A 24,100-nucleotide genomic window follows, 5' to 3' on the forward strand; every position below is an offset into this window, starting at 1 on the left:
TTTCCTCCTCCTGGTGACACCTCAGCTAAAAAAAAAAAAAAAAAAAAGCCAAAAAAAAACAAAAAAAGACTTATACATTACCCCGTCGCGTACACACACACACCACACACACACAGAGACATGTGCATGTAGGCATCCGTATGGCTGTATACAAACAAAACAAAAAAAAACGAAAAAAAAAAAAAAAAACAACCAACCACCCACCAAAAAAACAAAAAAAAAAAAAAAAAAAAACACCAAGCACCACGGGAGCGGAGACAAACAAGGGGGAATTTCTCTCGCCTCCGTGCCCCGGGGGAAGCAGCCAGGCAGCCGCCACCCGCAAGGTAAGGACTGGGGGCGCTCCGCCGGGCCGAGCCGGGCCGGGCCGGGCCGGGGGGGCGCCGGGCGGAGGCGGCTTATGGAGGGGGGAGGGGGGGGGGGGGATGGGTAAAACCTCGTGGAGCTCGGCCCCCCCCGCTGTTATTTTGGGGTTTCGGGGTGGTTTTGGGGAGAAGGGGGGTGCCGCTGCTGGGGGGGGTGGGGATGGGTGTGGGGGGTTGTTGTGTGTGTGTTTTATTTTTTTTTTATTTTTTTGCGAATAGCTCCCTTCCCCCCCCCCCCCCACCTCCCCGCTCCGAGCCGCTGCCTTCCCCTCCCCCCCCCCCACCCGTGCTCCGTTTTAAGGGATTTCAAAGGGTAAAAAAAAAAAAGAAAACAACAAATAAAATAAACCGAGGCATCGGCAGCGAATTAAATAAAGGAGCCATGGCGAGGCGGGCTGCTTTATAACCTATTTTTAGCCCGATTTGTGTAAAGAGGAGCCCTCCCCTCCTCCAGCCACCCGCCAGAAGTAAATATGCGCGGAGGGGGGGAGGGGAAAGGGAGGTGGTGTTTTTTTTATTTAAAAAAAAAAAATAAAACGAGGGGGAAAAAAAAAAAATCAAGACAGCGGAGCCCGTGCGAGGTACCGGGGCCGGGGGCAGGGAGGGGTTGGTGTGGGGTGGCTCGGCCCGGAGGCTGTGGGGCTCCGTGGGGGGCTCTGCAGGGCCTGGCCACCAACCCCCGGGGCTATCACGGGCCAGGCCCGGGTCCCCCCACCATCATCAAGGGGTGTGGGGGTTAATCTCGGCCAGGTGAATTTAATCCCGGGTCGCAGAATCGCCTTGTAAGGCGGCCCCAGGGGATAAAAGCACCCCCCACCCCCCCCCCTCCCCCCCAAGCAGGAAACTTTTGGGTTGCGCTGCACGGCGGAGCCCTGCTGGAGCCTTGTTGCTGCAGAGCACACGTGAGTTTTTTAGGAAAGTTTGGTTTGTAGGGCGCTGCGTAGGAAAGTGAAGTTTGCGAGTGAAGTTTTTTACTGCTCTCCAGCGTGCTCGCGCTTTCCCTGCTTTGCTGTCTGTGTAAATCAGGTTCCTTGCTGATTTATGGGAGAGACCACGAAACGTGTTGCCTTCTTTATTATCAAAGCATGGGAGGTGTGAGCAGGAGGATTGGGGTGCAGAGCAAGAGCTCCTGGACTGGTCTGGCACCCTCTCCATCCTGCTGTACTAGGGGGCTGAGTATGGCAGCGGGGGCTTTTGGGGTCGGGGTCACTCCCCGTGGGCTCAGCTGGGTGCACGCAGGGTGCTGGGGTGCACCTGAGCACTAGGAGCTCCGGGGCCTTGCCCCACGTGAAGCTGGGCAGAGTGGAGGCCTCGGTTGGCCTCGTGAGGTCTTGTTGGGTTTGGGGCCTTCCCTGGAGGTGTTTGTGTTGGCGGTGTTTTCAGAAAGCGAGGCCTGATCCTGCAAACTCTCGTGCAGGTCCTTGAACTTCAGTAAGTGGATGAGTGTTCACGGAGAGGAGCATGAAGACCGCTTCCCTCTTAGCCAGAGAAAAAAGAAAGAGCTGCTCTGATGAGGTGGTTGGATTTAGGAGGCAGGTGGTGGCGTGTATGTGATGGCACCAAACTTTCGCTGGTTTCTCTTTTAATTTTCCTTTGCCTGGTTAAGGTCTGATGGAATAGCACGGTGTGGTGTTGTTTTCCTGAGGTCACCTGAGACTGTGCTCACAGTTTTCTTGGGGAACGTGGATTTGGCTCCATGAAACCAAGGGCCCTCGCGGTGCTGTGCTTGGGAACTTGGTGGCGTGCCTCCCGAGCTATTATTGAGAACACCTGGAAGATGTTTAGTTTTCACTGCATGAGGAAAGGGAAAGGAGAAGGAAATGTAACTTAAATGTATGAAAGGAGTTGGGGTTTGGCTTTTTTTTTTTTTTTAAGGCTGTGCAAAAGTTTATGATTTTTGTTCATTTAAATATGCATAGTCATAATGTATGTGCGTAGCATAAAGAATGCAATAATTACAGTTGGACTCTGTTGCTTAAGCTTTTTCCCCTCTTCAAACAGGCAGTTATGATTTTTCCGTGTTTCTTTTATATGAATACTTCTTTCGGTTTGACTCTATATATGGTAATTATTGATGTTTGTGCAATGCTTTGAAGTTGTAAGGCATCATGTAAGTGCTAAGTACCCAGCAACAGCACTTCATAGTTATTTTCCTATCATGAAAGAGTTTGATGCTACAGCCCTAAGCATAAAGAGACTCTGGATGGATTAGGGGAAATGGTCAAAATTGCTTATAATGTTGTTTTCAGGTAATATTTTTTAGTTAGGAAGAGCAGATCCAAATAATGTAAAGCAAACTGAGTTATTTTACTTAACCTGATTTTGCTTATGGAATCTAATTTAAGATGGACTTCACGTTTGAGTCAGAATGTGTTTGCTGTTATAAATTTTGTAGTGGCAATAAAGACCCACAAACTACAAGGATGTAATTGTGCAGGAGCAAGGAAGTCCTGTAACGCAACACACACAACTTCAGCAGCAGCAGCGGTCTGGTTCGGTTCAATGAGCTCTACAGATGCCTGTGGAGCTGCACACAGAAGTAAGTGTGTTCTGCGTTAGTGGCAGGCGATGGGATGTGGATCTTCCACGACACTGACACGTTTTCTTGGTATCCAAGTGCTGTCAAATGTTATGGGGAAGGCCGAGACAGCGGCCAGCGTGACACCCTTCCTCGGTAATCCTCTTCGTCTAGAGCCACGTGAGATGACCATGGATTGTGTTTGCTTTGCCGGAATTTCCTATCCCTCCTGGGCCCACGGCTGCTCGGGACCGTGGTTCTGTGAGTTGTGACGAGGCTGCGAGGGGCAAAGAGACGTGTGTGGATGTGGCACTGGCCCTTCCCCTGCTGGAGCACGACCGGGAGGTCGCGGTGTGGTCTCCATGCTGGGAGGAGGATGAGGACCGGGCCGAGCAGGATGGTGTGGTGTCAGCGTGTGATGCTGCAAGGCAGCCTCCTGAAGTACCACTAAATTCTAAAGAAACTCATGTTTATCTTGAGAATTGTGATTAATGTCATGTGTAGTGATCGCCCTTAGCGTGTGGTTACACGTGCGCACACAGGGCAGAGCGTACAACAATGTCTGTATTTAAGGCCAGGACCCGTAAACGTCATCGCAAGTAGCTGTGGGTTGGGAGAGAAGTGAAAATGTGTGTGCACACTGCATCCATGTGTGGCTCCTACAAAAAGTGCCTACTGCGAGAATATAGTTACTGCATGTTCATTTTTTTTTAATATAAATGTAGCTGTTTGTGTTAGGTGAAGAAGTGTCTGAAGTTTTCCATTAGGAAATGTGACAAACAGCTCTTCTTGGTGTATGTGAGTTGTGCTGCAGTGTTAACGTGGGACCTTCAAATCAGCAGCTGCTGAAGAAACAGTTCCTACGTCCTGCTATGGGGTTGGTTATCCCTGCCCCCAGCACCTGCAGCTTTCTAAGCACTGTGCTCTGAGTTTCTGCAAAGTAGCATTATGAGAAGAGTGACTTTACTAGAACCAAGTTCATTCGGTGATCCCAGGCAGAGTAGATGGAGACAGCTTTATTCACCTCATAACCAGCTTCCTTTGAGATAAAGTATGACAATGAAGTATGGAATAAGAATGATCTTTTCTGATGAAATTGTACGGGAGTACATTGACTCCATTTTATTTATTTTCAATTTTGCAAAATCGCGTTAGCTAACTGGAGGTAGAAAGTCGTGAAGACAGGGCAGTGTATTCATCACGTCGGGAGTCGATGGGTTGAGTAAAAAAGTGCGGAAACCTGGTCTAGAAATCACTGTGCCAGTTTGTGTGAAAACTGTGAGCTGCCTTCTCGTTAGGGTTCTGCCTTCTGTTACCTCACTCAAGATGAGAAGGCCCTTTTTGTCCTTCTCATAGTGAAAACAAGGCTGAAATCACACAAAACACCATGGAGTCTGATGGCTGGGTTTGAGCTTGACGTCGAGTTTTCTTTTGTCTGTGAAAAATCCATAGAACCGTATTTCCACATCTCCTCTAAAACATTGATTTTGAATACCAGCACCGTGTCAGTTTCGGTGACATCCTTTAGCCTCTCCTTTTTATATCATTACGGAACCTTAAAAAATTCTTCCTTGTTAGGAAACGAGTGGTCGTGAGAACTGGCCTGGGTGGCTGGCGGGCGCATAAGTAGCTTAGCCCTTTTTGCTCATGGGGACGGCTTGGGAAATATTCCCTTACCTTAGTAATAGTAGTAAAGTGCTTGGTGAATTGGTGCTGCTTTCTGAAAAACCTACTGCAAGAGCTTACTTCAGAAGTGACGGGGAGCTGTACGCAGCCGCCTCTGCCAGTAGATGCAGTGCCTTCCACAGCGTCCCCTCAGGGCCCCTGATGGCCGTGTTGGAGTTGGTGCCACGTGGAGGTGCCAGGGCACTGCTAGGCACACCATCACATCCAGGCCTTCGTGTCGGGCTCGTGGGGAGCAGCTCCCTGTGCCCATGGTGGTTCGGTGCTGTGCTGCCTCTTGTCTTGAGAGCACGTCTCTGTGGGGTAAAACACGGATCTGGGCTAAGGCGCTGGGTCCCCACCGGTGTGTCTGGGGCTGGTGGTCACTGCATGTGCTCGGCATCTCTGAAAACCAAGGCTCACGTGTGGCTCGCTGGCTTTCGCCAAATCCCGCTAGGGTGTAGTTTCTGTTTCTTTCTGGGAGTAGCATTAGCAAGGCCGTGTTGTGTACTCTGGTTTGTGTTTATTGTCGTAATTCTGAAGTCTCCATGCTGCAAAGGAGCAATCTGGTTTATTAGTAATGTCCAGCAGTAAAAAATCAGAATCAATCAGAGAAAAAACACCTTTTTTTTTTCCTCCTTTCTTTTGCAATCTAAGATTCAGCTCAGGGCTGCCTGGAGCTGCCTCACTGGTGGCATTGGCCACGCTGGTGGAGCGGAGCAAGGCAGGCAAGCAGCTGTCTTTGCTGGTGCTCCTTCTAACCTGTCGGGGGGTTCGCAGGAGGATTTAATCGCTTCCCTGGCTTCGTGTGAAGATGCTGTTGGACCCCGCTGGTGTCACGCTGTTTGTGGATTGTATGGATTGGGACTGGAAAAGCGCCTCTGGAAACTTCCTTCTCCTGTGTGTGGTTGCGTGGCTGCTGGCAAAAGCCTTGGCTGCGAGCGTACTGGAGAGGTTTGTGAGCAGCGTGCCTGTGGAGCATTTCTCCAAGGGTAGGGGTTAAGGGTCAGATACTCACTGTCCGTGAAAACGTGGTGCTAAATGCTATGCTGGGTGCCAAAACCACAGAAATTGTCAAGGTTTAGAGCCCTAAATATAACCTGTCCCCAAAGTTGCATCCCTTTGCCGTTGAGGCCCACGGGTTGACCTGTCACCGGCAAACTCAGAGCTGGGAATTCTGACAGCAAGCACACATGAGGTGGATTTCGGTCCCCTGGTGGTTCCCTGAACATGCCAGTCAAAGGAGAGGCAGTTGGATTTCCTAGAAGTTGTCCAGGCTGGCCGAGGAGAAGAGTGAGTTTTGCAGGTCTTCTGTGTTTTTTTTTTTTTTTTTGGACATGCTGATTATTTTTCAAGAGTCAGCATGACTTTTGAAAATACTTTTTTTTTTTTTTTTTCCCTTGTAAAAAATGGTAAAACGTGTGTGTGTGTGTGTGTATATATAATTTATCATTGATAGTGGTGTTAAGTGTGGTTGAACATTTTACATTAAAATACCAGTTGATTTTAACCAAGCTGAGTCTGTTTGCAGATCCCCCATCCTGGTCTGCTGAGCTCACAGCAACGATGAGAACTTTCCCTCTTTTAGGTTACGTCTAAATTTGTGGGAAAAAATAGTTTTGATATTGCATAGACCTATGGGGGAAATAACAAGAGATCTGGGTCAAAAAAGTAGGGCGTGCAAGATTTAGAAGCTGTTGAAGTGTATTTATTTGTCCTATATTAGGTTAAAGGAAGTATTGGTGCTTTCAGTTTGGCAATATGTCCTTCAGTCTGCGGTGTTCTGTGAAGGGAAGACAACTGTTAAACAATGAATCACAGCTAATTTTTGTACGGATGTCAACATTCTTCTCCAGTGCAGAAATTTTTGCTTGGATATTAACACAAACATGCATTCCTAAAATACAGGCTCTTAGCGATAAATTTTAATTAGGAAGTGCTCTGTAAAAAATATGGATTTTTGCCATGATGATTATTTGTGAATCTGTAACATATTTACTTTGGAGTTGCGTTTGATCAGATTTAATACTTTCTAATGTACTTTAAAAGCAAAGTTAGCGCAGATGTGTATGGAGGAAAATGAAGAACAATGTTGTCAAACCATCTATTAATGTTGACATCAAATAAATTGTATATCGTACAGCAACAGATTAACTGTTTCCTGTAGCTGAAGCAGCAGACCTGTGGTTTAGAGAAGCGGGGTTTGTTCTTGCTGTAAAATTGAAATGTTTTGCTGATGCAGACATAGTACCTGACTTGTCACTTTATTTCAAACACACAGCTAGATTGCTTTTACCCTGCTTAAACTGTAAATTTCTAGCACTGTGTAAGATGAAAATACAAAACTTCTATATGTTAAATTGCTATAAAAAAAACCTTAAACATAGAGTGAAACACTCTACTAAGCAGTTCTGGTGAGCTTAATCTGATAGCGAAACGGATGTCTAAATGTAGCTGATTAATGTAAACCAACTTTTCTTGTACAGCTTTCACCATTATAGTAAATACTTGTCTCAAGTGGTTGAGTTGTAAGGAAAATGCTTTGTATGTCTGTTACTGTCTTCCACAGCAGATCCTGAATGGCCTTTGATTACATTAGAAATATCAACGTGTTTATCTGACTGTTGGCAGTGGCCGTGCTAGTTGGTTCCTCTGCTGTCTGCACATGCAAGGTTATTTCGATACGGTTTATTTATTTCTAGTTCATCAAGGGCCTCTCTAAGTGCCTGTCCTACCATACGTACAGTACACACACAATGCATTAGAAATTACGTTGTTAGAGCCTGTTCTGTTCAACCATAAAACCCTCCTTGGCCATTTCTTAGTGTCCCTGGGCACTGCAGCCCTCCCAGGTACATTGCTTTCTGGTAAAAGAGATGGGCATGGCTTAGATCCTAAAAGTGAGTCCTCTGCTTCCTGCGGGGCTGGATGTTCCTGGCAGCTCCTCGTGTTGTCCCAGGCCATCCGTCCTGGCTGGAGCTAACAGCAGCTGGTATGCTGGGTGTACAGGGGGGTGAAACTGGGTAACGAGCCTGTTTGGATGGACACAAATGCTAATGAGAATTTAAAAAATTGGGTGAAGGGTAAAAGAAATTCAGGTAGCCAGGACAAACGCGTCTGCTGTTCCAACTCGTTGGTGACTTTGTACGAGAGGCCCTGTGGGTATGGGAGACGTCAGACTGCAGCCAGGAGCGCTTCCATCGGGCAGGCTGTGAGGCTTTCTGCTCTGCTGGATTACCGGGATTGCCAGCATCAACGCCTGTGTACGTTGGACCCTGCGAAGGAGCTCCCAAGAGCTGTGTTCGTGGTGTGAGGCTGTGTCAGACCTGGCCGGGACGTGCGGCTGTCAGCGTGCTGCCTGCCTTTCCCGCTGCACCTGCCCGACTGTGCGATGGAGTCTGGTCAAGGTGAAGAGAAAGAAAAGCAGCGTTTCCGAAACCACCTTTTCAGTGATCCAATTAATCAGATTTAATTTGTGGAACGTTACTGGAAATGGTGAAAGTTTGGAACTGTGATGGACGTCCCCCTGCCCATGGCTGTCTGCTTTTATTTGTTTGTCCAGAAGAACAGGGGAGTGCTGTTGGGCCTACTGCTGTTCTGTGTTATTAAAATAACCCTCCCAGCCCCCCTGTGTAATATAGCACAAGTGGTGCTAGATTGTGCTGCTCTTTCTTGCTAAAATTAACCCCTTCCCGCAGGCAGCGTGCTCTTGTTCTCTCCTCTCTGGTTCTGTGTCCCGGTGTTTGCTGAAGCATGCTTCACCGAATGCACGTGGGGGTTTGTCTCGGGCATGGCAGTTTGCATCACTTCACTGTAATCCCTTCCTAAGTCTTCATTTGTTTTTCTAATCTCCCATTTTTGTTTTGGTTTTGTTCATTACTTTCTCTCTGTTTTTTGTTGTTTTGGATTATTCTTCCACATTCTCCTTATCTGCACTTTCGTCAGTGGTTTGCACCAGGTCCATACCTTTTCCCCATCACCTTTTTTTTTCTCCTGGTTTCCTCTTTCCTCCCCTCTCTCCTAACCTCAGTTGAGCACGTGTCTGGGAGCTGATCCCGTGTGGCCTGTGGCACTACAGCTGGCATGTTGTGCTGCTGCAGGGGACCTGGTGGGGACATGGGGTTGATGGGACACGGCCACAAAAAGGGAGAGGGGGCTGGCGGGTTTTGGCAGTGTCTTCATTTGATAAAAATAATCTTGGCTTCACGTGCCAAGTGTCGGTCCAGGGCTTGATGAAAAGCCAAAAGCCAAAGGGAGACATTGGGGGCAGCTGGCATGGGTGGCCAGTGAGAGCACAAAAAGCTGCAGAAGTTTGAATGGAAAGCTCAGCGTGCTGTGAGGTGAGCTTTGTGCTCTGCAAAATAAGGGATTTTATGCCATAAATGTTACTGGCATTGTGACTTAAAATGAACAAAAACAAAGTCGTGATGAAATCAGTCACAGCCTTATCTTATTGTGTTTATTGTGGGTAGTGTTGGCAAGTCACATGCCCCATTGTTCGAGGTGAACAAATATAGCTTTGATACTGCAAGCTGATACGTGTGGACAGCCTCCTTTGTCCTGTGGTGCACGGATGAGTTTGCAGAATTGTGACTTCGGAGCTGGAAGATTGTTTTTAAAGAGTTCCCATTTTAAATTAGTCTAGGAACACCATAATACATCAAATGCTCTGTTGCTTAATATCCAGGCCCGTCTTTCTGTTTGGTAACTTGCTCTGCAGAACATAAGAAAATAAATTAAGAGATTAATGCATCATAAACTCTCGCACTTTGTTGCCCGGCAAAACCCATGGATAACAAGCTTTTACTGCGCCTCTGGCATAGATGTGCTCGGGCCAGCAAGAATGCAAGATGTGCTGTTGAGAACGTCGGTAACAGATTTTCTCTTGGAAGTCTTTCAAATACAAGTCCTGTACTACAACGCTGTTGACACTTGATAACAGTGACCCTCATCTCTGCTGAAGTCACAGGTTGTGGATCACCTCTGAATTACTCTTGGTGTTTATGAATTCCTACGGTCAGGATGTATGCAGTGGAACTAGGGTGTAGGCAATAGACTTGCTGCAGGAGTATTCTTGGCATGTGGAGCCTGTGGTCATCCAGCTGTACCTGGGGGAATCCCACTGAAATCATTTTCAGTTTTGCCTAGGGACAAACAGGAAGATTAGTCTTCCCTGCCTACAGCAATTTATTTTTTTCTTAGCTTACATTAGTAATGCCAGTGTAGCTCATTGTCTGGTTTAGTTTTCTTAATTCTTAGAATATATATATATATATATATATTTTTTTTTTTTTCTTCCTGTTAGCTCATAGTCTTGCTTGAGACAGTTTTATTCCCTATTCAGAAACAGGTGCTTGCAGTGTATTTTACAGAATTACAGAATTACAGAATTACAGAATTTCTAGGTTGGAAGAGACCTCAAGGTCATCGAGTCCAACCTCCAACCTAACGCTAACAGCCCTCCACTAAACCATATCCCTAAGCTCTACATCTAAACGTCTTTTGAAGACTTCCAGGGATGGTGACTCCACCACTTCCCTGGGCAGCCTGTTCCAGTGTCCAACAACCCTTTCAGTGAAGAAATTCTTCCTAACATCTAACCTAAAACTCCCCTGGCTCAACTTAAGCCCATTCCCCCTCGTCCTGTCACCAGGCACGTGGGAGAACAGGCCAACCCCCACCTCGCTACAGCCTCCCTTGAGGTACCTAAAAAGAGCGATAAGGTCACCCCTGAGCCTCCTCTTCTCCAGGCTGAACAAGCCCAGCTCCCTCAGCCGCTCCTCGTAGGACTTGTTCTCCAGGCCCCTCACCAGCTTCGTCGCCCTTCTCTGCACCCGCTCAAGCACCTCGATGTCCTTCTTGTAGCGAGGGGCCCAAAACTGAACACAGTACTCGAGGTGCGGCCTCACCAGAGCTGAGTACAGGGGGACGATCACCTCCCTCGCCCTGCTGGTCACGCTGTTCCTGATACAAGCCAGGATGCCGTTGGCCTTCTTGGCCACCTGAGCACACTGCTGGCTCATTTTGTACCGGTACAAGAGCATTCAGTAAAACGGTCTTGAATAGAGAAAGCTCCATAACAGGTGTTACCGGGATGCTTAAACATAAAACACTGCTGACGCTGCTAGAAATTTTCACCGCTGTCGTGACTGTGTGTTGAGAATGTCAGCTGTGTGTCTGCCTGCCTGCCTGCCCTCCGATACAAGAAGAGTTCCCCAGTTGTGGTGGCTTGCAGGCAATCTGTAAAATACTACTTAAATTTCAATACAGGATGAATGGCAAGCTTTTGGCGTCCTAAAGCAGGTGCTCTACAATACTGGAATATATTCTGTGCGTTACTGTGTAAAGCTTTCAGACGTCTTTTTGAGCACCACTGATTTTGTTTATACGGTCCCTTTGCTGGCACTGCCAGAAGAGAGGGTGCTGTGGAATGACTTTCTGGATATACATCTTCGTAGGCTGTTACAGATCGGTGGTGAATCTCCAGAGACACCCTACATGCCCCAAATTTGTCTTTTCTGTGTTGACCTAATATACTTGTATATAATAGACAGCTGTGTTTAAATTGTTTTCGTTTACATCTCTGAAGATTTTCTGTCCACACGGTGGATAGGACAGAAATCTGGTGTCAGGATTATCTGCTAGTTCTGCTGCTGTGTGACCTTAGCTAATGGATTAACAAATTTACCCACGCATCAGTGATTTAACACTTCACAGGAGTTTTTTGAGACCGGTTTTCTGAGATCTTCTGGTGAAAGGCTGCATAGCAGTATAAAGTGGCTTTTGTTTTATTTTTCCCCTCTGATTACTCTTATTTCAGGCAAGTGTTCTTTTTGTGTTTGTTGCTTTTGTGCTGCTTTCCTAGCCTCTGAGGATTGCTTGTTGGGTGACACACGGACCATGTTGGAGGTACCTGCTGATAGTGCCCATACGTGGTGGGGAGTCACGTTGACATCAGGCATGTTTGTGTCCTTAGTAATGTGGAAATGGAATTGTATACGGAGTTTTAATAGAAGCCTGCACCTGCTTTTTGCAGCTCTTTTTGGGGTGGCAGTGGGAAGGCTGAATTTCCCCAGGGAGCCGTGTTGGGGATCAATTTTGGAGCACAGCCCTGCAGGCAGCTCCTTGTCACAGCGGAGGAGGTGGGACCACGGCTGGCTCTGCTTGCATGGAGCTCTCCTACACTTTTCTGTCTGGAAAGGAAGTTTCTGTCCTGTGCCATGGCTTATTGGCTCTGTCATGCTGATACAGTGGTTTATTGGTCCTGCAAACAGCAGCTCTGAAAGCATTTGCATTAAAAACATTGGGTATTTTAGGGGGTATTAAAATCTAAATGTTTTTCCTTAGCTGGTTGCCAGCATGATGCCACAAACACCCGCATTGCCATGAAGGTGGTGGTCAACTACTGCTCATCGTAGGACCGGTGGGCTGTGAACTTCTTGTGTCTGAGAGCAGAGCTGATGAAATGGTTGTGGACCGAAGCAGGCCAGCTAATAGCAAAGCCCGCCTGACACCAGCCTCTCCGTATGTAGTGGCCATATTGCCCCTAACACCCTGCTGCTTGCATCGCCCATATATAAAATGGGAAATGGTGACGTGATCTTTGTCATGTGGGCACAGTCCCACTTGGCCCGGCCTTCCTTAATAACTTATCAGAGTGATTTACTTACAAATGTATACAGTTAAGCAAATTTATGAGCTTGTATGAAAATCTTTTTCACGCCCTGTACTAAGAACCAGCGATACCCTCCTCGCTCGTCCGAGCTGCGTGCTGCAGGTCATGTCGTGAGGCATGCTTAGCAAGAGGTGCCATAGTGGCACGGGACTTGGCTTTCCCTGGCCAGGCAGGGCTGCTCTGAAAGGCACATTGCAGGTTTCTGGTGGTATAGACGGTGGTACACGCTTTTTTACAATATTTTGTTTCCATAGTTTGGAAGTTTTTCATCTGCTGGAAAATGAAATTTTACGTCTGTTGTTTTTCTGATTTGGGGAAATCTTCAGTTTGCGAAGAGCACTCAAAGTTGTGTAGGCTTGTTTTCTGCTAGTGTAATTTACACTTTAATCCTGTGGGTTATTTCTTATTTTCACCATAGTCTACGCTGAGAAGTATCTTTCGGTTAATTTAAAAAGATCACACTGTAATAAATCCCTTAAACTTTGCAAGAAGACATTTACACTCGCTGGGTAGCATGGCTTGAAGTTATAAGAGGGAATTTACAGTGCACTCACATTATTTTTGGAATGGCTCCAGAATGAAAGTGTCTCATTCCTGTTTAGCGTAATACATTTTCAGCAGATATAACTGTTGCTGTAGTCAAGCCCTAATTGTTTTTAAAAAAAAAAAAAAAGAGAAAAAGAAAAAAGCTTTTAAGTGTGATCCTTGGATATTTTTAAAAAAGCTGAGTGAATTGCTTTCCTTGTTGAAACATTTTCTCATATTCTGAGGCAATCGACGTGCTCTTTGTAAGAAATATATTATCACGGTATTGAAGTCGAATCAGGTTCTCTGGAAGTGATCCAACCTTCAGGAAAGAAAAATATTAATGTATGTGTTGAGGGAAAGGGTTTCCCTTTACTTTGGAATTTGCTTGTCATGTTTAGCCAGTAAGCTGTTTTCAGATGCATTAAGGCGCTGTGAAACTCATTTTTGGGGCTGGCAGTTTTCTAGGCTTGGTTTGAGCAGAAAGATTTACATGTAATGCTTCTTTTTTGTTTGTTTCAACTGTCTAGGGACATGTACATTTGTTAAGTTATAATTTGAGTGCAGTGCATGTTTAAGGAGAACAGAAGACCAAACTTTAAAATGATGACAACAATGGGTAGCTTTTTTTTTTTTTTTTTTGACCAGTCATTTGTTTCAGTGTCTGAAATGCTTTGTTGCCACTTTAAATGTTGAAATTTAAGGAAAGTAGCCTCTGCTTGGAAGACAAATATTTGCAGTATGTTGTTTATTTGCTTTATGAAGTTTTGTGCTGTTTGAACAGTGGTTTTTATTTTAGCTATGAGTTTTGGCAAAACACATCCTAGCACATGTAGTTGGCCATAAACAAGCTGCAGATCTCTAACGCTTTGGTCCTGCAGCTGCACCGAAGCACATGAGGTTAAAATCCAAGCGGGTGCCTGCGTGTGGGGCTTGGAGGAGACCCGCGGTGCAGGATGCTCACAGGAAATTTCATAGATTCGCAGGCTGCTTAAACCTTAAAGCCCACCCAGTTCCAGCCCCGTGCCATGGGCAGGGACACCTTCCACCAGCCCAGGTTGCTCAAAGCACCATTCAGCCTGGCTTTGGGATGGGGCATCCACAGCTTCCCTGGGCAGCCTGGGCCAGGGCCTCACCGCCCTCTGAGGGAAGAACTTCCTCTGAACATCTCATCCAAATCTCTCCTCTTCTGGTTTAAAGCCATAGTAGAGGGGGACTTCTCTGCCTTCTGTCAGTAGGGCATCTGGCACCTAAGCTGATTATGATTTTATGGCCTTATTCAGGGGGAAGGGGCTGCACTGCAGCTTTCCAGGCTGGTTTATGCCTGAAGGCCAGGGCTGCATGCACACACCTCGCTGAGTCGGCCATGTTCTTCAAAGTGTGTGGGACTTATATGATTTTTGCACTATTTAAGGACAGCTGGTGTTTGGTAGAGGGCTGCCATTCAGTACATGCCCACTCTCCAACGTTAAATAAGCTGGAGCATCTACCAGTTGGTTTGTGACCAACTATCGCAGGGCTGAGGCAAGGAGCGGTGCGGAGGAGCCACAAGATGAAGGACTGCCGCTCCGTGCCTGGGAGGGTGCTGGTGCTCCTCAAGCTGCCCCTCAGGGAGGGCATGGGGAGGACAGTCGGGACGGCCTCCAGGCCGAGAACAAGGCTGGAACCTGCCTGAGGACACGGGTTAGGTAGCCAGTGTGTGCTTGAGCAGGTCGTTGTGCCAGCAAAACTGCCATACACTTGCTGGTGGCTGAGGCCTCCCTTCACCATTCCTCCCCTGTGAGCACCGAGTACTACATCGATGACAGTTTTTCTGCACCTTTCCAAAGTGCTTCTTTCGGTGTTGGTTCTGAACCAAATGCTGTCTCTGCTCCCCACCGCTGTAATCCTTGAGCTGTGGTTAAGGAATTATTTGTATTATTATTCTGATTTTTTTATATTGACACATTTTGGATTATTTTCCTAAAATACTTTGTTTAGACTTCTGACATCTTAATGACTGAAAACCTCAGCTGGTTTTGTTTGGAAATGACTCTTCCTCAGGCAGAAATTAGACCTGAAAATGCATTCCTCTGAAGTATGAGAGGGAAAATCTCTCTCTGGTAGCATTGCTGAGTTGTTGAGATCAGCTCTGAATTGCCAGATAATGTAATTTCCTTTTAAGAAGAGCCTTCTCCCTATCCTACCCAACAAACCCTGAAGTGTTCTTTGTGTGAATGTACTATATGATTTCTAATTATATGATCACATACCATTCCACAAATAGTGCGATACAATAGCAAAGAATTATTTCCAGGATCTTGTAGAGGTCTATTCAGTAGACTACCTTAAACCCTCATCTCGCAAGATGTAAGTGAGGTGTAAATGGGCTCCCTCTCCTCCCAGAAGCAGTGTTTACTGCAGCTCTGTGTTGAAGCCTGGGTTCAGAGCTCCTTACAGAATCAGGGCTTGGGATGTCATTTTTGAAAGTTGCCATTTAACTGCTCTTATACAACATACGCATATTAAGTAGGATAGCAGAATAACGGTGAAATTGCTCACCTAGGTCTGCAGATGAATTACCATAATTAACTGCTTCTTCCCTTGAATTGCACCTAACGAGGGCTGTGCTGTTGGCTGAAAATAAATTGCATAATGCATTACTGTTGACTAAATTATTTACATACCTTAGAGAGGAGATGGTATAAAAAGTCTGCAAAATAAGTGCTGGACCATTATGAAAATGAAATGTGGGGGGGTGGGGGGCGGGGAGGGAGCACAGGCAGCACATGGTGCAGTCTGCCTTCTCCTGGGTCAATGAAGAGCATTGTATTCTGTTTGCAATACACTGTGTGATTTCATAATTACATATTTATCACATCACATTGCATAATGCATACGTGCAGAAGGCAGGGTTAGGTCTGTGCACACAACCTTGGGCCTAGTCCTAAGAAGAGTAGATCTGTGTGATTATAATTTGCTAAAAATTGCATGTTTTTTTTTTTCTTTTCCTGCTTAACTTTAGTCCCAAAATATGTGAAATCAAAAGCAAAATGGAATTAATAAATTATAAAACAAGGTGTACAACTTATTAAGTGCTTGCTGTTCTGAATTTATGCAGGAAGCATCCTTTGTGTTGCTGTTCAGTGCTGTGAGGCATTTAAGGATTGCTAGTCTATATGCATGGCCTGTTTTTCTTAACATCTTACTTAGCCAAGAATAATTTTAAAAGCCCAGTATTTGGATATGTATATAATGCAGAATCCTTTAAGGGGCTATTTATGGATATTTATTAAAATAGGTGGCTCCTCCATATAGAGATTACTTATACTGATTTACTATAAATGTGTGTATGAGCCCCTCTGTACACAAGTGCTGGTAACACCAGAACAATTGCAATGACTGAAGATAGGCTCAACTAAAGGTATTAATTTATATTAAATTTTACCAAAGTGAGGCTTGTCATAACTTTCATTTTACATTGGTAAAAAAAAAAACAGTCTGAAGTTGTGTAGACCTCAGTTTCTACTCTTTTTATTTTTATTTTTTGTCTGGGACTTTAATTTGGACTTAATCCTAGCAATCATTGACAAAACTTGGAAATGTGCTTTGTTTCCTGGTGTTTTAAATGGGAACAGCAGGGTCTCTGGGCACAAAGCTGTCTTTCCCTCCCTGGGGAGGCTGTGCTTCCACGTGGGGTGAAGGGAGCTGCGCGTGGGGTCGTGGAGCCTGCGGAAATTCAGTCATTTGTTTGATTATTTGGGGTTATGATCCCCATGGAAATGTGGTTGCAATGGGGAAAAGCTTTGTAAAAACAACTGTGCTTGGGAAATTGGATCACATTTATTTTTTTTTTTATAAGTAGGCTGGAATACTTCATGATGTTGTACCAAGCAGATACAGTAAGTTCCCCTTCCTGCCAAATTAGCTGGAACAGGTCAGCTGGTGTGATAACAAGGGCAAGGAAAACACTAGATTTTTTTTTTTTTTTTTTTTTTTTTAACCCAATGAAAAGGTTTCTTGAAAAGCTTTATTTCCTGTTTAAGAATGCATGGTGGAAGTTTGGAAAAGATGTGACCTTTTAGTCAGGGATTTTTGTTGTTGGTTTTTGGTGTTGGGAGGGCTGTTCTCTAAACCATAAGCTGATGCAGGGAACCTTAACTTTAGTGTTTCTAATATGATGGACTTGACTGTTCAGGCTGGTGAATCACTCACTGTAGAGGGGTTGTAGGTAATATTATTTAAAAGCTATAAATGCTAAAACAGCACTGATGGGTACACAAGCAAATGTAAAGACGGCAGAATAAACTGTATTAATATTCACAAACATTCATGCCATAAATGATGACAAAACATTTTTCATATGTTGAATGGATTGGGATTCTTAAACATTGCTTGGTATAATAAAGAACTCACAATTTGGTATTTTCTTTATCTGGATGGATGCTTTGAATTTATTTTCTCCAAATTTTCAGAATGCTTTCGAGCACTTTGATGCACGATGCACTTCACAGTGATCAGTGATTTGCGCTACTGCAAATATGTCCTGTGCAAAAAATACCATGGAGGAAAGGGTTCGCTGAGTTTTGTCTGCTCAGTTTACAGTTTTAGAAGTCAAATTACAGAAACGAAGTGGAGATTTCCGTGGAAATGTTGCAGGATCTCAGCAGGCTGCCCGATTGTGTTGCTGTGGGCCTGCAGGCAGGGCAGGGCCTGTGCTGTTGTCACTGCCCTGTTGTTCATCACTGAGCCCCGAGCGGCCGCTTGGCAGAGAGGGATGGTGGTCAGCAAGGACAGCAGAGACCTGGGAACACCCTGCCAGAACCTGAAGTCGGAGCTGAGGAGCGGGGAGCACACATTTCCTTTCTGCAGGCTGGGAGAGGAGAGCAGGCCGGCAGGATGCAGGGGAAGGGGAGCGTTGGGTTAACTCCACGCTTCTGTTTCTCAGCAGGCATACCCCAGAGCATGCGGTCTCCACGCTCCGAGCACTGACGTGTGAATGCTTTGAGCTCCGTGCCCTGTTGGAGCGGGGCAGGAGCGTCACCAGCTTCCTATTTCTGTTCGGTAGCAGCCAGCCATTTAGTGACAGGAGCACTGCAGAGCGCTGGCTGCCACCTGACGTGTGCTGCCTGCTGCCTGTGCTACAGTAATCCCTGCGTTGTGATACCAAACGGGGTCAGTTCTGCTTGATTGTGTACAGTTACCTCCTCAATAAAAAAATGAGGCAACGGGTGACTGGGCAGGGAGATGGGAGTGTGCACGGAGATGCTGGTTTTGTACTGTCCGGGGAGAGGAATGCTGCTTTCACTAACCTGCCACATTACTGTTTTCAAGTAGGTTTGGCTTTTTGGTTGGGTGGAGTTTTTTTGCACGTCACCAAAGAGAAATGTTTTGAAAGAAAGGTCTTGAAGGGAAAAAGAAGGAAAAAAAAAAAGAACTTGTGAATGCTCACGGAAGGCCTTGGGCAGTGAGAACCTATTATGAAGCATGCGTAGAAGGGCAAGGCTTTATGTTTAGTGTATAATTACAGGTATGGACTAATGTAAAGTTGCAGGTGAGAAAATGTTCTCCTTTGCATCACAGGCTGCTGAGTCCCTGTTGAGCAAGGATGGAATTTGTCTTGGCTAACATCTGTTCCTTTTTGGAATAAGCGATTTAGAAGAAAGCTTGAAATTTGAATATGATTTCTGTTCACCTCAATTTAACTCTTTATTTGTACTTTCAAAATGTATTTTATTTGTTTAGATTCGAAAATATAAGGACACCTATGCAGGCTGCTGGCTCCTTACATAATTAATCATATGATAAATGCAATTAAATTGAAATCACTTCCATAGGAAGTTGGCTGGTTGCCCGGGCCTGACGTCACCCAGGAACCGCATACTCGCTCTTGGACAAATGGCTTTGGCTTGGCGCTGGGAGTGCCTCTGTGGTTGGATTCTGCAGGGAAACGAGCTCCAAAGCCTGAGCCTCTCCACCTAACGCCTTCCCAGGCGTCTCCCTCCCCTTTGAGTAGCCCTGCTGGCCACAGATGGAGGGGGAATAATGCCAGCCCTCGGTTGTTAAAAAGTTCCTTCATAAATAACGAGAAGTTTCCATTCAGCCTCCCAGGCTCTCATTACACGATGCAGTAATCTGGGATGAGGGCTTAGTTGTGGCCAATGTAATTCTTGGTAAACTGAGATGAGGAATGATGTCTCATTAAAAAAAACGTATTGTGCCAATACAAAAATCATGTTTATTACCAGTTCTAGAGTTGTATAAATATAGATGCTAGACATATGCTGAGTATTGCTTTAGTAGAAATACTGAAATCACTTTTACTCGAGTTAATAAATCCCAGAGCTGAGAAGGAAAGTAGTGGAGTGATGGGAAGAAGCAAGGCAAATGAAATGAACAGTAGAAATCAAACAGTGGGAGAGTTTTCTGAATGTATTTTCACAAGAAGGCAGTTGCATAATATTTATTCAATGTATTAGGCTTTTATCTACTTAGACTTGTTTTAAGGGCATGACAGAATAAACATGACTGCTGAAATCCTTGCATCTGGCAATTAATTACGCTTTTCCTTTTCTTTAAGTGAATGTAGGAGTGGTGAGAATATATTAGATTGGCACTAGTGAGAGTTGTATCTGCTGAATAAATGTTGGAAGTGCCAAGCTCCCTGTGCTGCTGGGTTGGTTGGAGGGGTAGCCCAGATAATAAAAGGTTTATCTGTCTCCACTTGCTTATACACCTGCAGAATTTGTTCTTGAAAGACAATTGTTGCTTATGATGCAGTATGTTTTTATTTTTACTTTTTGAAACAGTAAATGCATCTCAGTAAAATGCTCCAAGACAAAACAATGACAACAAAACGCAAACCCGCAGAATAACGCTGCACGGTTTTCCATTCAAACTCCTCCTCGCTGCCTGACCACATAATTATCGATTACAGCAGCAGTAATGCTTGCTCAACACCTGTCGCTTCTCTCTAGTGTCAGCCTTTCTCAATAAAAAAACATTCTTCATCCACTTCCAGTGTAACAGCCAGCTCTCCCAGCACATTCCCCACTGATTCAGCTTTATCCAAGACCAATACCAAAACCAGATTCTTGTGGAGCACCCACCTGTTTCTCCAGTCTGACCCTAGTGGAGGTATGATCGTGGTTTTTTATTGTTAGAGATTTTACAATAATATTCCATTGTGGGCAGCTTAAGCTGGAGGAGCAGGACAAAATTTTTTTGATCTCTGAATCATTGTACCTTGAACTTTTTTTTTTAAAGGCATATTTACAAGGTATGTTCTTGAGGTGGAAATATTGCAACATTTTGAATGTTGTCCAAATGCAGACCAGAAAACTCAGTGACCCTCTGACTGCGGCTGCAATATCTGCTTTGATGTTCTGTGGATGTGGATGCTGGTTTTCCTGTATGTGTAAATGAAATAATAGTTGCGTTCTGTTTAATTCGAGTTGCAGAGATTATTCTAGTATTTAGTGAATTGGTATGACGACTAGAATGGGGGTAGCATAAAGACTGAAGGACTTTGCTATTTATGGGGTCATTTTTATTTTGTGGTCCGTTACATTGACTTACAACTAATTCACTGTGTGATTCCTATAAAATTTGTGTGAAAAATTATTTTAGTTATTTTAGAACATCCAAACTCCTTTGATAGGCATGCAAATAAATGAAATAAGCTACATGCAGGTAATTATTAAGATACAGTGGAGATTTGAGCTGTAGTTAACACACCAGGACTCCGACCGGGCCTGGGAAGAGGAGGCCGGTACCGGTGGCTCCAGCTGCATTGCCCGTGTCCCGCTGTCACTGCTGCTCCTGAAGCTCGGGGACAGCTCGGGAAGAGGTTGGAGCTGGGGAGGATGGGGGTCTGAGGAGTAGGGGAGGCTCTTAAGGCCCATAACAGTAGGCGAGATGTTAAACTACAGCCAGATCTGTGCCTTTCTGGGGGCCTCTAGGTCCAGTTGGCTCCTGTGGCTGTGTCCTCTGAGGCTCAGACCAGTGTGTCTTGTCCTCAGCTGATCTCAATCATCGTACCCGTATTGAAGTGTAGATCTGCCTGTGTCCTAGAACAATTGATCTTTTAAAATCTGACTTCACTTATGAAAATAAGTGGCTCCCAGAGGAGAAAGGACTTCTATTTTCATTTATCACTCGTGGTGATGAGACATACTTCATAGCTCGAGAAGTCCCATCTTGTATTGACTTCCTTTGTGTCGTGAGTTCGTTCTGGCAGCGGGGTTGGCTTTGATCCCAGCCTTTACTGGGAGAAAATCTTGTAATGGTTTGGGTGGCTTGTGGACAGATCTGATAAGAGGCGGTTTCTTATGTTTCGTGAACAGGTCAGGCTGGAATTGACAGAAATACGAGTTGACATAGATTTTAAGTATGGAGTGAGTAGGTATCACTGAAGGGAAAAGAGCTCATGGGAAGAATTGAATTGGCTTTGGGAACAGCTGTGGGGTGAGAAATTATTCAAGAAGGGCTGCGAAGGTGGATCTTTTGGGGTTATTGCTGGAGGATATGCGAAGCCCATTGCTATCATTAAATGAAACCGTATTTGAGTGTTTTCTAACTGTCTTATCGCTATACCACAATTGAAGGAAATTACTTTTTGTGCTTTTGGACTGTAGTGGGTGTGTGTGTTTAATAGCTGGTTTCAGGGTTGTTTAGTTGAGGATGAATGGTCCAAGATTTCAGTAACACACAGGGCATGTGGTTTTGAAGGAGGAAGGGAAAGGCGATTTCTCAGCACGTGTTTGCTTACGATGGGCTTAGTTAAGAAGAACACGTAACGGTTTCACTGCAAACTATTCAGAGCTAGAAAAATACTTGCTTAAATTAGTTCACCAAATTAATTTCTAGATGACGGTGGGTAACTTGAGCATACAGAATATATTGTAGTTTCATTTTCACATGTAGATTGGTAGTTTTTAGTGACCTTCCACATGTGAGAGCTCTGGCAATTTTAGACAACCCATAAGACAAAGTTGTTTTCGTATAGCGGTGTTTGTTCTTGGAGTATGTTCTGGAGACAGTAAGTTGTGGTGGCAATTTTTGTTTGATATTTTGAAGCCTTTCTAAGTATCCTTGTACTTGTTGAGCTGGATGAAACAGTCAAATTTTAAGGGAAAAAATGGCATCTCATTTGGAAGCGAATCCGCTGCATTATTCAGCAGCAGCCTCTAACAATTTAGCAGCTGTATTGATGGTCGCAGCACCACTCCTCAATTTATTTGAAATTAGACTAAGTGAGTGTGTTTGTGGGAGAGAGTTTCTGGAACTTTGTAATTGATACATGTATTTATTATAGTATATTTTTCATTTGTATGCCTAGCTTCTGACCTAGGCACGTTATAATTTTGATCCTTCACAGAACGTGCGGTCAGAGCTGTACTGTGCTGAGGCATGTTGCTTTTGGAGGTCTTCCCTTGAGAAGTGGGGAACAAGCTGCATGAAACTCGGTGTAGCTCCAGAGCCGGCAAAAAAGCCTTGTGTTAGCCTGGATACCTGCCCTAGCACCTAGGGCTCGTTGGAGTGTTTCTGTGTTTTTAATTTTGTTTAGGAAATGCATTTTTTTTTAAATCCTATTAGCAAAGGCAAGATCTCAGGAGGCCATGCTGAACGGTCACAGTTGTTTGTGCGTAATTCAGAATGAAACTGCTCAAATGGCACGAACAGCAGAATTCAATACTGATCAAATGATGACATGATCGGTATCAAATGATGATGACATGAAGCATTGTGTCTGTGTGGCAGGGACTGAATTAGTTTAACTTGTTTGTGACTTCAGCTTCTGGCCTGTCTTGTGCAGCAGCGCACGGCCAGGTATTAGGCAGGACGTGTTCTTCATCGGTGATGACTTCTTGCAGCATTTTATTGAGCTGCTTGTTCCTGGAAATGGCAAGCTTGGAGTGGCAGTGGGTGTCTTTGCTATTTTTGTAGTTACTCTGAGCAACAAGTGTAGGCAGCTGAACAGTTTCAGAGAGCAGTTAGTGAACAACCCCACATCTAAATACTATGGTTCAAGCCTCCTGCAGTAATTGCCCTTAGTACGTGGCCAAATGGGAAACAACAATTCCATCTGCATTCTCATTCATCTTCCCTGTTTTAGTCTGATGTAAAGATGAGGCAAGTTACCTAAACTACCTAAAAACCCAAGCAGAGCTAGACTTAGGTGGGGGCTAGCAGATGAGTTGGCCGTGTGCTTCTGACTGTCGCATTTCCAGGGAATCAGCAAGGACATGACATGACCAAATCTCTGTCTTGGGTGTCTGATCAAACACTGTGTGTGCCACGTCACAGCTACCTTTTTTTTTTTTTTTTTTTCCTTCCTGGTCCAAATTCAATCTGGCTGCATGATTTCGTACCTTTGCCTTGTGCGTTGTGGTGGTTCACCTTCAGGTGAGGGAGCCCTTGGCTTGGTTCTGCTGGGGTCCTCAGCGCAGATGCAGAGAGAATGGGAAAAGGGGATTGCATTTGTGGCAAAAAAAAAATTGCAAAACAAGGAGCAGCATTTATCACTGTAAGAATTTAAATCATTACTGTGCAAAGCGTGAGGAGAGAACATCTCTATTAGCCTGTAATAGAACATGACATCATATATCTCTGGTATCCTTCTCAAGCCCTTCTGTGCCAGATGTAAAAGCAAAGGCACGCTGAAGCCTGTCCCTGCTGTCCTGCTGCAGAGGGCCAATCTGCTGCCCGGGATTCGGTGTGTTGCTCCGGCAGACGCTAGGTGAGATGCACTCTGTGATCACATTTTTGGGGTCGTGTTCGCTACCTACCGGCCCCCGTGTGCTGTGTGTGCTTGTAGGCTGTGGTCCCAGGCTCTGGCTCCAGACTCTTGCAAATTGTCTGGTGTCCTCTGAAACTCCCTAAAAGCTGGAACAGCTTCTGGTAAGCTTGAGGACAACTGAGAGGTGAGTTTGCTTAATATAGAATCAAACTTCACAGTGTTTTCTGAAAGTGAACCTCTGACAGGAGCGCGCAGTTCAGGTAGTTTTAAGGAACTGAAGTTACGTGGTGCAGATGGTGGGCTCTTGCATCTCCGTATGACGTGCCCTTTGGGTCCATTGACAGTTCTCAGTCTGTCCTTCAGGCTCGCACTTACTGGCAAGTGTTCACCGACTGTTCCCTGCTGTAACTACCAGAGGTGCTTGTTTGCCCATGGCACTTGTGGGTCTGCCTCTGGAGTGGGCACGTAAGTAGTCATTAACCTAGAGGAAGCTCGCGTTTAGCTTGCCCCAGGCAGCTTGTTGCAGGGTTGTTTAATTTTTTTTCTTTTTCTGAATAGCAGAACAAAGTCACAGCAGTACACCACTTTTAAAGTCCTTTTCCTCCCTGCCATTACTTGTTTGTTTGTTTTTCCTT

General features: G+C 45.1%; 1 protein-coding gene across 5 annotated transcripts in view; it reads left to right on the plus strand.

The window, feature by feature from the left end:
- Positions 1 to 194: 194 nt before the first annotated feature.
- TBL1XR1 (TBL1X/Y related 1) overlaps positions 195 to 24,100 on the plus strand; it is a 106,277-nt gene continuing 82,371 nt past the window's right edge. For 2 of the 5 annotated variants that reach the window (XM_084292267.1, XM_084292268.1), the window contains exon 1: positions 195 to 326. The gene's annotated coding sequence lies outside the window, so the exon portion shown is untranslated. Of the gene's footprint in view, positions 327 to 1,160; positions 1,268 to 24,100 lie in introns of those variants that run through there. The other 3 variants (XM_084292270.1, XM_084292271.1, XM_084292269.1) reach the window with 2 other exon arrangements.

Source organism: Netta rufina (assembly GCF_964035555.1).
Source record: "Netta rufina genome assembly, chromosome: 9".
Classification (NCBI taxonomy): domain Eukaryota; kingdom Metazoa; phylum Chordata; class Aves; order Anseriformes; family Anatidae; genus Netta; species Netta rufina.